The following is a 15093-nucleotide window of genomic DNA, read 5'->3' as shown; positions in this document are numbered from 1 at the left end:
GTTTCACTTTAAGCATTATTAAAATCACTGCTCCTGAAAAAACGTCCATTTTAAAAAAATTTTTTGCATTGATACATGTCCCCTGGGGCAGGACCCAAGTCCCCAAACACTTTTTATGACAATAACTTGCATATTAACCTTTAAAATTAGCACTTTTGATTTTTCATGTTCGTGTCCCATAGACTTTAACGGTGTTAGAACACATTTTTTGCCTGTTCGCATGTTCTGTATGCGAACCAAGCAGGGGGGGGTGTTCGGCCCATCCCTTGTGATGATCAGGGACACTGTAACTGGTGTGGTGGTGATCAGGGACACCCTAACCGGTGTGGTGATGATCAGGGATACTGTAACTAGTATGGTGGTGATCAGGGATAATATGACTGGTGTGGCGGTGATTAGGGACAATGTAACTGGTGTGGTGGTGATCAGGAACAATATGACTGGAGGTGATTAGGGACACTGTGAGAGGGTGGTGGTGATTAGGGACACTAACTGGTGCGGCAGTGATTAGGTAAACTGTGAATGGGCGGTGGTGATTAGGGACACTGACTGGTGTGGCGGTCATTAGGGACACTGCGAGCGGACTGCCGTGAGTAGAGAAACTGACTAGTGTGTCAGTTATAAGGGATATTGACTAACAGCACTGGTCTAGTGACACTATACTGCTGTGGCAGTGATCAGAGATAATTGCTGCCAACACTGACTTGAACTGGCCATAGAGAGGTACAATATTGAACTAAAATTCTTGGGAAGGAAGGTTCTAAGAAAGTTTGTGTCAGGGACAGACTGGCCATAATGCAGCTGATGCTCAAAGGCAGATGCAAATGTGCATGTGCAGGCGCCATCCTGCAGGTGCTCATCTTGCCAGCCATAGGTGCATAAATGTGCCCATGCACAAAAATGCCTGCACGGACACGCGCATGCGCACACATGTGAGTGCCATTAATGTTGGTGCCAATTGGCATGTATAAGTGCAGCAGTTGCACTAGTGGTTTGCTGTCTAATCTGCAGTTCTACCTGTGTTTTTGAAATCTGATCCTGCTTACTCCTGTATTTGACTTGCCTCTGACTTCATTGAACCTCTTATACCCCAACCTTGGCCTGTATCTGGACTTTGCCTTTGCCTCCTGCTTATCTGCCTGAACTTGTGTTGCTGATCTCTGCCTGTACCTTGACCATTCTTGTCTGCTGTCTATGCCTCCATCTGTCTGTCTGTTATCAACCTGGCATATCTGACTACATATCCTGTGTCGCTTCTGCTCTACATCCACCTGCCTGGCTCCTACTGGCTGCTGCCAACAGCCCAGAGTGTTCTGTTCTGCCAACAGTTGCTGCCTAGATTTCTGGTGACACACCCGCCACGCAGAAGATGGCTCAGGCACTCTTACACCACTATGCTCTCGCGGCCACTGTTACAACATTGGTGGTCCTTGAGCCAGGGCTGTACGAGAAGCCTTCCCTCTGCATGTCTGGCTCAGTTGTCAGGTATGTGATAGTTTGTTGATTTTTCTAATCATTAGCGGGTCAAATCGACATTTATTTTTGACCACAGTGACGAGAAAATGTGAAAATATAGAATCTCTAACAGTGTATGTGGTTTTCGTTTAGTAAAGTCCATTCATTCCAAAATCAAATATTAAAAGCAAATGCAATCTAAAACTGTTCAAAGGTTTAATTTATGAATACTTACTTCTGTGATGGATCACAGCTATCACAGGTTACAGGGCCGTTGTGATTGACCCTTGAACCATGTGATTGATGTGACCAATCACCGTGATCACACAGTAGTAAGCAAAGCATTGTGAATGACAAATATAATTGGTCACAGTGATCACATGGTACCAGGGCCACTCACCGAAGCCCAGTACTGTGACCGGTAACCAGTCGACACAATTGGTTACAGATTGCATCGCTGCACACCCCAGTGAGAACTCACAAGGCACAGTTCTTGAAGAATGTACAGGTGGAACTATAGAGCACCTGATTGGCCATTTATGTACTATTTATGTACTATGGTCCAAACGGGAAGTGGTTAATGCAAAAATTTAGCTATCACTGGTACGGTTTTTTTATAATGGGTGACAAATAAAAATATGCAAACTTCTTCTTTTGTTAATTTACTGTTCAATACAGTTATTTATCAAATATCTTTAGAAAATTAAAGAGACCCTGTCACTTCATTTATGCTATTCCAATAAGATTACACTTGCATTTAAGGTAATGTTTGCATGTTATTCACCTGCAAAAGCCCCCCAGTGTAGACATGAAAAAACACTTTTGATAGGTGTCACCATCTTGAATGTGATGTCAGAAACCAGAGCAGATACAGAGCTGTCATTTAAAAGATACTATGTTGAATTCCCCTTTGCCCCCGCCTCCCCCCCCCCCCATGTATAAACATTTATGTGGGGAGGTGAGTTGAGGATTGAAGGAGTTGGGCCTACACAGAAATCAATTATCAATTACAGGCATACCCCACTTTTAAGTACACAATGGGGTTTATTTACTAAAGCTGGAAAGTGAAAAATCAGGCTCACTTCTGCATAGAAACCAATGAGCTTCTAACATTGGCTTGTTCAATTAAGCTTTGGTAATAAACCTGAAAGCTCATTAGTTTCCATGCAGAAGTGAGCCTGATTTTGCACTTTCCAGCTTTAGTAAATAAACCCCATTGTGTACTTAAAAGTGGGGTATGCCTGTACACACTCCCAGAAGAGGGCTATAACATGACAAAAATAAAGGGTTGTGTTAGGTAATTGACTTTTCCTGAACAATTGAAATGTTCTAGCAATTTTAAAAAAAATGGTTTATGGAAAGGCAAAATAATTCAATCATGTATTTAAAATTCTAAGATTCCTGTGATTTCTGACTAATCTCACAGTTAGCGTATATTGAGTGCTGTAGATACTTTTTAGATTTCCATCATTCCTTGGTATAACAAACGTCAATGTTAGTGACAGATTAATGTACCAGGAACTGGTACATGAATCTCTTGCATGAAAATGGGCGGCACTGAGGCCGGAGTGTCCATATCGTGGACACTTCATCCCCAGAGCAGGTTGTTGTGCAGTTGACAGCATCATAATAGATGACTCCCACTATTTGCTAGAAGGAATATTGCCTGGTCAACAGCAGAAAGTAAACAAGGGAGAAGGGACTCTGGTGCAGTTTTCCTATGTGTACCATGATGTCACTAGCATCCCTGCTTGTGCTATGTTTCCCCCCCATCCTGACACCACCCCTTCATACACAGCCTCTGCCACGGCTGAAATGTATAGCAGTAAAAAATGATATGGAACTCCACTCACATGGTAACATTATGTGGGCACAGTTAGGGAGGTAGAGCTATACTGCCTGAATACAGCAGTGATCACTAGCCTTTTGGAATTACTGTCCCAAATCCTGGGACAGTACCAAGGAAACAAGGAAGGTTGGCATTTATGGTATTACACATCGAGGTTACTTTTCTGCAATCACTGCCTCCATTGTCATTCAGAGGACAATTTGTATTCATTCAGAAAATACAAAGCTCCTTGTGAAAGGCGGACTAAATTTAGTTCAGGTAGTTGGACAGGAAGTTCCAACCCCAATGCAGGAACACAAATCTGTATACTGTAAGTAACTGAGGCTACATACAGTTCATATAGTTCTGAGAGCTGCTTCATCTCCTTGTCAAGTACATATATATTTGGACAAGCTTGATCCAAATGAACAATTTAAATTTCGCTAAGAGCCAAAGATCAACTTTATTATATTACTGGGATAAAAGGTAAATTTTCATAATTCTAAAACAACTTTCATTTATAAATGTCATTTGTTTTTGTAAGCACACCATAATGTAAATGTAATTACATCAACTGAAATGAATAAGTCCCAAAGTAGTAATTTAATGATGAAAATTCTAGTATAAAGCCTTTTACCGCTGTGCATGCTGTTTGTTTACATTTCGTGAGATAGCTTGACAGTACTGCTTTAGTTTTTTGTCATTCAGGGTAGGATTTTAATGTCCCCCTTGTCACCAATTGCATTTTAGTAAAGTTTATATAAAATGCTTTTTTTTCTCAATTTCTAAAGAGAGTGATGATATTTTTAAACCTCTTCACTTAACTACGGTATACTAAAAACCTTGTTATTTGTGTTGCTTGGTAAAGAAAATGATCACATTATTTTTTCTTTTTATTACTGTTTGTTACTGTTTGCAGATCTGTTTTGTAATGTGTTTTCAAAGCTAGATGATTGTATGACACCCTTGTAAAGTCTTGTATTTGATGAGTGACAAGAAAGCAACATGTTTATGAGTTGGTTCCCAGTGCCACATTCCACACTCCTTCACAGAAGAAAAGAAAAAAGCACATGCAGTTAAAGCATGTAAAATATATCCCTAGGCAAAACCTTTTTTTGTTTTTTAGTTTAGGAGTGGGGAAAGGTTAGATCCACTGTCAAAAAGGTTGTTGCTGTCTATGTCACCATTGGGACATTCTCCCTCTATCTAGTAAGTGACAGAAAATCCAAAATTGTTTAGTTGTCCTCAGAATAAGAAACAAAAAACATCTTTCAATGGACACACTTGATCCCCAAAAAACTAAAGCTGGCCATGCACAGTTAGTTTTTTATTTCTTCAGCCATCAGATTCCTCCAATTACACAAATGAGGTGGATGGAAAAATTCACCCCACTCGGACAATATATTCTGACAGCAGCATCTGCTTCTGCTAAAATACACTAACTAGTGGTTGTAACTAATTGGTTGCGGCCACATTTTATCACAGAAGTTGATCAAATGATCAAGCGGGGATGGATACACACTGATTGAAATTTGGCTGCTCCCTGCTGATCAGTATAATGACAGCTTAAAAAAGGAATTCCTCTAACTTTCAAAGATTAAAACAAGCAAAAAAATGTGCTTAGTGTTAATAATTAATAGTTTTAAGAGCTGCACCCATCATCCACCAGAATTCCAAATGATATCAATTATATACACAAAAAAATGAGTGCATACAGGCACAAACATCACTAAAAACATAAAAGTCCAGTGATTCCAAAATGTGAAAATAAATCAATATAGAAAAGTGAATCTATTCGAACAGAGGTAAGAAATTCCACCAGCAGAATGCATGATTCTTGGAATGCACATGTGCTCTTGTGCCCTTCACTACATCAATGAGCCTCTTACCAGATTATGTTGATCACCAATCACAAAGATCAACAAGGCATATCAACAGTAGGATGATTCCAGGCTTTTAACAGTAGACCATCAGCATAAAACACCATTCATGGCATGCCTAGACCCTTCTGGTATTAATTGACTCAGCTTGTACTATATGAATTTCATGTCAATATGTGACAATGTGCATTGACAGAAAAAGCTCAGAGATTGGGCTTCATTTGTGACATCATCACGCCCACCAAGTACAACCATTGTCAGTCACTGTGCCCTATTATAGAGATTTCCTATCTTGTAAACTCATTCCAAAGACCGTTGTCACTAGAACAAGTGCCCCCATTGGAAGATTCCCCCTCCATTTACTTTCTCATGACAACTATACTTTTCAGATTTGCCCTCACTGTTATTTCAGTGACATTGGAGATGAGGACAATTAGGCCCCATGCACACGTGAGCTCAGAAACACCTGATTTACAGGCGTTTGAGCTTTTTTGAAAGTTTGCCTTTAAACGACCCTCCATGTTAGCCTATGGGGTTGATTTACTAAAACTAGAGAGTGCAAAATCTGGTACAGCTCTGCATAGAAACCAATCAGCTTTAAGATTTCATTGTCAAAGCTTAATTAAACAAGCTGAAGGTAGAAGCTGATTGGCTACCATGCACAGTTGCAGCAGATTTTGCACTCTCCAGTTTTAGTAAATCAACCCCTATGTGTTCATGCACACCTAGGCCTTTACAGACAATTAGTGGCTGGAGCATTTAGAGGGAGAAATAAAACCCATTCAGAAGAGAAGCTTTTGAGCTGGAAAAATTTGCAAATTCAGATAAGCGCACTTAAACATGTGAAAACATTCCATTTAGGCATGTTCATGTTTGCAGGTGTTCTTAGATTGCAGTGGCCAGAAATTGTCTCTGAATATGCTGGTGTGCTGCTTTTCTGAAAAAAAAATATGTTATGCGAGCTCAATTTATAGCCACCGTGCAGCTTAATCCTGAGTTGTGCGGTTTTGCCCTTCCATGGCATGCCGACCGGATACAAACAAAACAATCCTGGGACAATGTAGTACATGATTTGACACCAGAGTGGACAGAAATTAGCATATTTTTAATTTCTTTTTTTCTATTTATTCTCTCTCTCTTTTTATCTCTTTCACAAAAGAGATCGCATTGCACATCTGTTTCATCAAATTAATTTTGTTTTCTTATAGGACGTAATCAGATACCGAGAGGGAGAAGAAGCTTGTGGATGAGAGTGAGGCTGGGCCCCTCAATGCTTCCATAAATGTCAGCTCAGCCATGGAGTTGTGCATTGGATCACAACCAAGGTCCGATATTTTTATATCTTGCCCTGGTCAAATTGAATATATGAGTTCAACTCGAACATTGGCTGTTCGCCCGTTCGCTGAACAGCGAACAATTTGGGATGTTCGCGGCAAATGCAAAAAGCCGCGGAACATCCTTTAAAAATCTATGGGAGAAAACTAAAGTGCTAATTTTAAAGGTTAATATGCAAGTTATTGTCATAAAAAGTGTTTGGGGTCCTGGGTCCTGCCCCAGGGGACATGTATAAATGCAAAAAAAAGTTTTAAAAACGGACGTTTTTTTTCGGGAGCAGTGATTTTAATAATGCTTAAAGTGAAACAATAAAAGTGAAATATTCCTTTAAATTTCGTACCTGGGGGGTGTCTATAGTATGCCTGTAAAGTAGCATATGTTTCCTGTGTTTATAACAGTCCAAGAGCAAAATGACATTTCTAAAGGAAAAAAAAGTCATTTAAAAGTGCTAGCGCTATTAATGCATTGTCGGTCCCGACAATACACATAAAAGTCATTGAAAAATAAAAAAAATGCGTGGGGGTCCCCCAAAATTCCATTACCAGGCCCTTCAGGTCTGGTATGGATATTAAGGGGAACTCCGCGCCAAAATAAAAAAAAAAAATGGTGTGGGTTCCCCCCAAAAATCCACACCTGACCCTTCTCCTAGCACGCAACCTGGCAGGCCGCAGGAAAAGAGGGGGGACAAGAGAGCACCCCTCCCCTCCTGAACCAAGCCACATGCCCTCAACATGGGGAGGATGTGCCCAACGGGAATCCTGAGTTGCATCAGAGGGGGGCGGGGTCACCCGTACATATCACTGGGAGACCCCAGCGTTTCCTCTTGTCAGAGGGGGTCGGGGTCACGTGACGGGTGGCCCCACCCTCAGATACATAAGAGCTGTCAAGCTGGTGCCACGTCATTGGCTGGGTGCCTCCGGTGGAGGCAGGATCTGTGCGTGTTCCTCGCTGGAGTCGCTGGAGATCATCCATTGCTGGAGATCGAGAATTGGATTACATCGCTGGAGTAGGAGCATGGATTTATTGGATTACATCTCTGGAATCTCTCTATTTTTTATTTTTTTATTTTTAATAAAGGACTTGCCCCAAGCCATCTCTTGTGTTTTTTTAACATTTTGACACTTTCTGTGAAATGGTAGGGGTACAATGCCCCCCCGACCACAGACCCCCACAACCACCGGGCAAGGGTTGTGTGGATGAGGCCCTTGTCCCCATCAACATGGGGACATTCTCCCCATGTTGAGGGCATGTGGCCTGGTACGGTTCAGGAAGGGGGGTGCTCTCTCGTCCCCCCCTCTTTTCCTGTGGCCTGCCAGGTTGCATGCTCGGATAAGAGTCTGGTGTGGATTTTTGGGGCAACCCCACGCGAAATTTTGGCGCAGAGTTCCCCTTAATATTCATACCAGACCTGAAGGACCTGGTAATGGAATTTTGGGGGACCCCTACGCAATTTAATTTTTTTTATTCTTCAATGACTTTCAATGACTTTAATGTGTATTGTCGGGACCGACAATTCATTAATAGCCGGCACTAGCGCTAGCACTTTTAAATTACTTTTTTTTCCTTTAGAAATGTCATTTTGCTCTAGAACTATATAAACATGGGAAACATGCCCTTGCATATTAACCTTTAAAATTACAACTTTTGATTTTTCATGTTCATAGACTTTAACCTCCCTGGCGGTATGATTATTTCATATTTTTGATGCTGAAAGCAGTACAATTATTTTGCATGGAAATTTGGCGTTTTATATTGTAGGCCTGTAATTCTTATGCCGGGTACACACAAGCGGACTTTACGGCAGACTTAGTCCGGCGTACCGGATTTCGTCAGACAATTCGATCGTGTGTGGGCTCCAGCGGACTTTGTTTTCTCAAAAGTTGGATGGACTTAGATTTGAAACATGTTTCAAATCTATCCGACGGACTCGAGTCCGGTCGAAAAGTCCGCTCGTCTGTATGCTAGTTCGACGGACAAAAAGCTACGCTAGGGCAGCTATTGGCTACTGGCTATGAACTTCCTTATTTAAGTCCGGTCGTACGCCATCACGTACAAATTCGTCGGACTTTGGTTGGTTGTGTGTAGGCAAGACCGTTCATTCAGAAAGTCAGTCGTAAAGTCCGTCAAAAAGTCCGCCGGGCAAAGTCTGCCGTAAAGTCTGCTCGTGTGTACGCGGCATTAGGAATAACTCACTTAAATCTGTCCAAACCAGAGTCTAGTAGACATCTCGGGTATGATAAAGTTTGAAACACAAAATCATAAATTATAATATAATAAATAACTATAAATAATTATACCAAATAATAATAAAAATTATTCAATAATGTAATCAAATGAAAAACACTGAAATTTGCTCAGTTGCAGAATTGTTGTTGTCATTACTTTTCAGTGTTTGATGATGGATCTCCCCACAAATCACTATCGCTCAATTCTGTGAGTGATTCCAATTTATTATCACTGTTTTCTAGCTGGTCTAAAACCACTTTTGATGTAAAGGGATGGTTTTGGTTGCTATGGACAATCTCCAGTTTCCAGGCAGAAAGAACAGTTTTTATAATATAAAACTGCATGCAGGGCACCGGAGAAACCACTAGAGACAAAAGGGATGTGAAATAATTTCATACAGTAATGTAATCTGTAAGATTACAGTATACTGTATGTATTGTGTTTGTTTCACTTTTTGAATTTGGCGCCGATCTCCATCCCCGTGCGTCGCAACGCTCGCAGGGAACGGAGCTTGGCTCTGTGATGAATCGAGCGGAGGACGATCAGATCACACTGCGGGGAGACATCGCAGGATCCAGGGGACAAGGTAAGTAAGCTCTTCCTGGATCCTGCGATGCGATCCCGAGTCTGGCTCGGGGTTACTGCTTATGGTTCTGAAATTCCACCGCGAGCCAGACTCGGGAATACCGCCAGGGAGGTTAACGGTGTTCGCGTGTTCAAACAAATTTTTGGCCTGTTCGCATGTTCTGGATGCGAACCAAACAGGGGGGTATTCAGCCCATTCCTAATAGAGATATAGAGCATGTACGCTCAAGTAAACTCAGAGTAGAATTACTTTCTGTTTAATATTTCCTCTTTTCAAGACTTATATACTATTTCGTTAAGACGTTAAGATTAAGATAAGTCAGATAAGGCTGGCGCATGCAAACCACAAAACAACCACAAAAAAAAAAAAAATATATATATATATATATATATATATATATATATATATATATATATATATATATGACAAAGTATAGGCTTTAGCATATAAGGAAGTATCAACCGGTCATAGCTATGTTCTTGCTCCTTCTAAAACGTTGGTGTTAACTTTTGAGTTTATTCTCAGAGCAGGTGCGATTCTTCTGTTAACTCTTGCAGTTCAGTTCAGTTCCACAGCAAGATGGCAAACATCTGTTGTATATGATTAAGGTTGATAAGCCGAAGCTGATATATGTCAGGCATATAAAGCATGTACTTATATATATTGGAATAGACATTTCATCATGACATTCCAACCACATCTATTACAGTCCCCCCTTGAAACTATCTATTTCAATCTGTCCCTCATACTAGAAGTCCTACTCACCTGGCCCATTCTCCTCAGCAACTCTTTTGGACTGTATATAGAGAAGAGCAGTGACAAACCCACTACCCCCCTCAATACATCATCATCATTTTGGTATTTCTTGGTTCCCAAACATGTGAGTAGATTGGTTAACGGCTTTTTCTACACACTTCTTAAAGCAGGGAAGAACACAGCAGACCATGACATCTAGGGTCACTAAAATTATCAGAATGGCTATTCTGTTCTGTGTTAAAATTCCCTGCCACCCCCTCTTGATCCAGGTGAAGTACTGATCCCAGGGGTTGGAAAGCCCTGAATTCCTTTTCAGTTCCTTGGGCAAACCTTCAATTTCTGGATGGCTAAGGTAACTTTACCATTTGGGCCTGTGTTGACTGGGATATAAGTACAGTATGTACTTGTTTCAGGTAACATCTTACACACACCTCCCTTTTCAGCTAGGACCATATCTAAGGCCATACGGTTTTGGAAGGTCATATGTGAAGAAGCTTCCAGTTGCTCGGCTAAACCTTGGAGTGCATCTCTGGTGTAATTGACAAACCTTTGTTGGTTATAGTAGATGTAATGTATCCAGTCTACATTCTTGTTTAAAGTGATGATGGGGATCAGGGACTCAAATCCTGCTGCTACTTGGTCTCTTGCTTTGAACTCATCTGGAACCCCTCTAGGGACCCCTATGGCATCTATGTATACATGAGGGTCAAAGCTTCGTGCTGGGGCACTCCTACGCCTCCTGTTAGGCCTGGGTGTGTTGTTCGTTTCTGGCTTTGGGTTTTCCGAGAGAATATGTAGAGGCATTATGGCCTTGGCTAGTGCACATTCTCCTGTCCACTGTCTGTCAATCTGCTTCTGATTTTCATGGCTCCGCAGATCCAGTACACGTCTCCCAAAGACTGGACTTGATTCTGCACCAGATCTGCAGAGGCCTCACTATAAGATCCACAGTAACCCGTGGTGAAATTGCCAAGAGATTTCCCCACTCCGTGATACCATCCATAGCATGTATAATTGTCAGGATATATGGTAATACCTTCTCTTGGCTTGGGGGTCTTGGTGACTATGGGATATTCCTTCTTCCAATGTTCACACAGGGAGTGGTTAGTGGTTGTGTTGGTAAAAAGGCTAAGGAAACATGTCCCATGTTCGGGGGATATGTTTAGGGGTACCATTCCTAAATAAGGTCCAGCCCTCCCACACACATAGCAATAGTCAAATAGCCACAAGTTGACATCTGAGAACCCGGTTTCTGAAGCCATAGTATCCTCAAAGGTAGGGTCTGCTATGGCTACCATGTCCATTAATGTCTGTATATGGGGCCTCAGGGAGTTGGAGCTAGATGTAGATTGGGGAACTCCCCACTCTGGGTTATTGAACATATCTTTCAGTTGGAAAGGTTTTCTAAAACTGGGATACCCACTTCCTCACCATAGGCCCAGAACATAGGTCCCACTGTCTCCTGGGCTAGGATTCTCAATGGTTAACCTGAACTCTTTGGTAATACTGCTGATACTACTGATCTGTGTGCTTGTTGATTGTCATTCTGTCAAAGAGTGACTTCCCATTATTATCCTTTCTATTCTGGGAGCTCTCAGGCTTGTATCCCCAGTTTGTACCGGTGTTCCATCCCACTGTTCCCCAGGAATCACAGTTGTTTCCCCAATAGGTGTCAGTAACACATACATACACTATCATAGGACCTAATGTTTTATCCCAGGACCTGATCCTGTACATAGTACTTGGAATTATCTGTTCATAAGAGGATATAAATGTGGCAACATGTTTATTGGATGAGTTATACCAGAATTGTGTTATACCATCTTTTTGTTTGATGGTTACCTCTAATGCCTGATCAATGATTACAATGAAAAGGATATACAGAATCATGGTTTGGTCCCCTCAGTCTCTTCCTCGGGCACAGGGACCTTCTTGCAGTGGGAGGCGTGTATCCACGAGTTCTTTCCGGCCACCTTTACTAATGTGGTAGTTGTTAGGAGGACCTGGAAAGGACCATCATATCTGGGTTCCAGGGCGTACTTTCTCACAAACTTCTTTACCAGGACCCAATCACTGGGAACCAGCTTGTGTGTTCCTGTATCTAACTCAGGATCTGGAATGGAAGAAAACACTTGTGAATGGATACGGGATAATTCTCGAGATAAGGCAGTCACATAATCAGTCAATACATCAGATTGGAGCTGTAATTGCTGTGGGAAGTAACAACCCAGTCTGGGGGCTGAACCAAACAATATCTCATAGGGTGACAGGCCATGGTTTCCCCTTGGAGTGTACCTAACACTGAATAAGGCAATGAGTAGGTTGTTTGGCCAACTCATTTCTGTTTCCTGAGACTTTTTAGCTTTCTAGATTTTATTGTGCCATTCAATCTTTCCACCTTCTCACTGCTTTGAGGATGGAATGGGGTGTGGAAAGCTAGCGTGACCCCTAAAGCTGCCTATATTTCCTTGGTCACTGAGACTGTGAAAGCCGGCCCCTGATCACTTTCTATAACCTCTGGGACACCATATCTGCACACTATTTCTGTTAGAAGTCTTTCAGCTGTGGTCTTTGCCATCATGTTGGTTATGGGATAGCCTTCCTGTCAGGCGGAGAACATGTCAATGATAATCAATGCATATTCATATCAGCCACTCTTCAGCATCTGGATGTGGTCGATCTGTATCCTTTGGAAGGGGTACTGGGCTTTTGCTAGATGCTTCAAAGGTACTTTTTCCGTTCTTCCTGGATTCCATTTAGCACAGATAGTGCACGACTTACAGAAGTTGTTGGTGAGTGGGGTGATCCCCGGAGCCAAGTAGTATTTGTTGATCAGGGCGTTCATCAAGGTTTTTGACAGGTGAGAGGCACCATGGGCCCACTGTACCACTGCAGGAAACATTGATCGTGGCAGACATGGTTTCTTGTTCAATTCCATGATTCCTTCAACTTTTGTGGCTCCCTTTTTGATCCACACTTCTTTTTCTTCTTTGTCAGCTGCCTCCTGTTGCTCCTTGAGGTGAGCCCTGTCCACAGGAGGGTTTTGTAGAATCATGGTGGTTTGCACAGTCTCTTCAGGGGTATCTATTGGGTCATCCAGGATGGGTGCATTCACTCTGCTAACCATTTCTCATGTTCCATTTGCAGCTTGTTTTGCAGCGGTATCTGCCAGGTGATTGGTTCGTGCTTCTTGGGAAACCAGTTTGCCATGTGCCTTCACCTTAAGTATGGGCACTTGTGCTGGGAGGAGTAGGGCATCCATTAAGTCCTTGATAGATGAACTGTGCTTTACAGGTGTACCTGCTGCTGTAAGGAACCCTCTTGTTTTCCAGATGATACCGAAATCACAGGCAACGCCAAGAGCATATCTTGAATCTGTATAAATGTTGGCTCTTTTTCCTTCTGCCAATTTACATGCCATAAGTAGGGCCTGGAATTCTGCTTCCTGGGCAGACATGGAGGGGGGTAATGCTGAAGCCTAGAGAACTTCTCTTCGGTGGTGACCACGTATCCTGTGTGGTACTGTCCAGCGCTGTCTGCATACCTGGAACCATCTACAAAAATTGTCAAGTCAGGATTCTCCAGGGCTGCTTCACTGACTGATGGTAAGTGTGTTGTTTCCATTTTCATCACCTCGAAGCAGTCATGAGCGGTGAGATGAGGGTCATTCTCCATAGAGGTCCCCTTCAAGAAGAGGAAGCAGAGTGGATGGGTTAAGGGTATCACATCGGAGGATGGTGATGTTATCGGGGAGAAGCAAGGCACACTGGAGTCTGAGGTGTCTTTGTGAGGACAGGTGTTTGGGCTGTACTTGGTTTAGTATGGCAGTTATGTCATGAGGGGCAAGGAGGATCAAAGGATGGTCCAACACGAGGTCAGCGGTCTTGTCCAGAAGAACTTGGGCTGCAAAGACGGCTCTGAGGCAGTAGGATCCCCCCCTGGCCACCGAGTCCAGCTGACAGGAGTAATACCCAATGGGTCTGAGCCTATTACCATGGGCCTGTGCCAGAACTCCTGTGGCATGTCCTTGTCTCTCTGAGACAAACAGTTTGAAAGTCTTTTCATAGTCTGGGAGGCCCAAAGCAGGGGCTGTTGAGATGATCTCCTTCAGAACTTCAAAATTGTCCACAGCTTCTGGGGAAAGCAGGAAAGGGTCAGATTTCAGGGCATCATAGAGGGGTTGCATCAAGAGGGAGGCTCCTGGGATCCAAGAACAGCAGTAGGAGATCAACCCTAGAAAGGCATGAAGGGGCTTTTGACCTTGAGGCAAGGGGATGGCCTTGATTGCAGCAACTCTTTCTTCAGAGAGATGTCAGGTGCCTTGGGAGATGCAGTGGCCTAAGAAAACCACCTTTTCTCTGCACCACTGAACTTTTTGCTTCGAGGCCTTGCACCCTTGCTCAGCCAAGTAGTGGAGGAGGCTTTCAGAGAAGATTGAGGCGTCACCAAGGGTATCTGCAGGAGGTCATCTACATACTGAAGGAGTACATTGTCTGGGTGTAACTTCATCCAGGTGTCCAGAATGAGGGCCATTGCCTTGGCGAATTGGGAGGGGGAGTTCTGGGCACCTTGTGGCATAACAGTCCAGGTGTAGCTCCGCCCCTCGTGAGTGAAGGCAAACAGAAACTGGCAGCGGGGGTCAAGGGGGACGCTAAAGAAAGCGTTTGCTAGGTCCACCACCGTAAAGTACTTCGCTGTGGATGGTATTCCTGCCAGCAAGGTGTGGGGGTTGGGCACGATAGATGTTTCTAGTACAGTAGCTTCATTCACGGCCATGAGGTCCTGCAACATCCTGTGTTTTTCTGGCTCTCCTTTTGTGGTTTGTTTCTTTACTGGAAACAGCGGTGTGTTACAGGGGGATGTGCAGGGTACTAGAGCTCCATTTTACAAAAGGGCCTCAACTTGCTTTGGAATGGATGCGAATTGAGCTGGCTTCAAGGGGTATTGTGGTTTTCTGGGCAAGGGGGCAAGGGGGCCCCTGGCTTCAGCTGCACTATGATTGGTGGAACCTTTAAGTGTCCTATATC

Source organism: Aquarana catesbeiana, linkage group LG05 (genome assembly GCF_042186555.1).
Source record: "Aquarana catesbeiana isolate 2022-GZ linkage group LG05, ASM4218655v1, whole genome shotgun sequence".
NCBI lineage: Eukaryota > Metazoa > Chordata > Amphibia > Anura > Ranidae > Aquarana > Aquarana catesbeiana.
The sequence above is the reverse complement of the archived record's forward strand: the minus strand, read 5'-3'. Positions refer to the sequence as shown.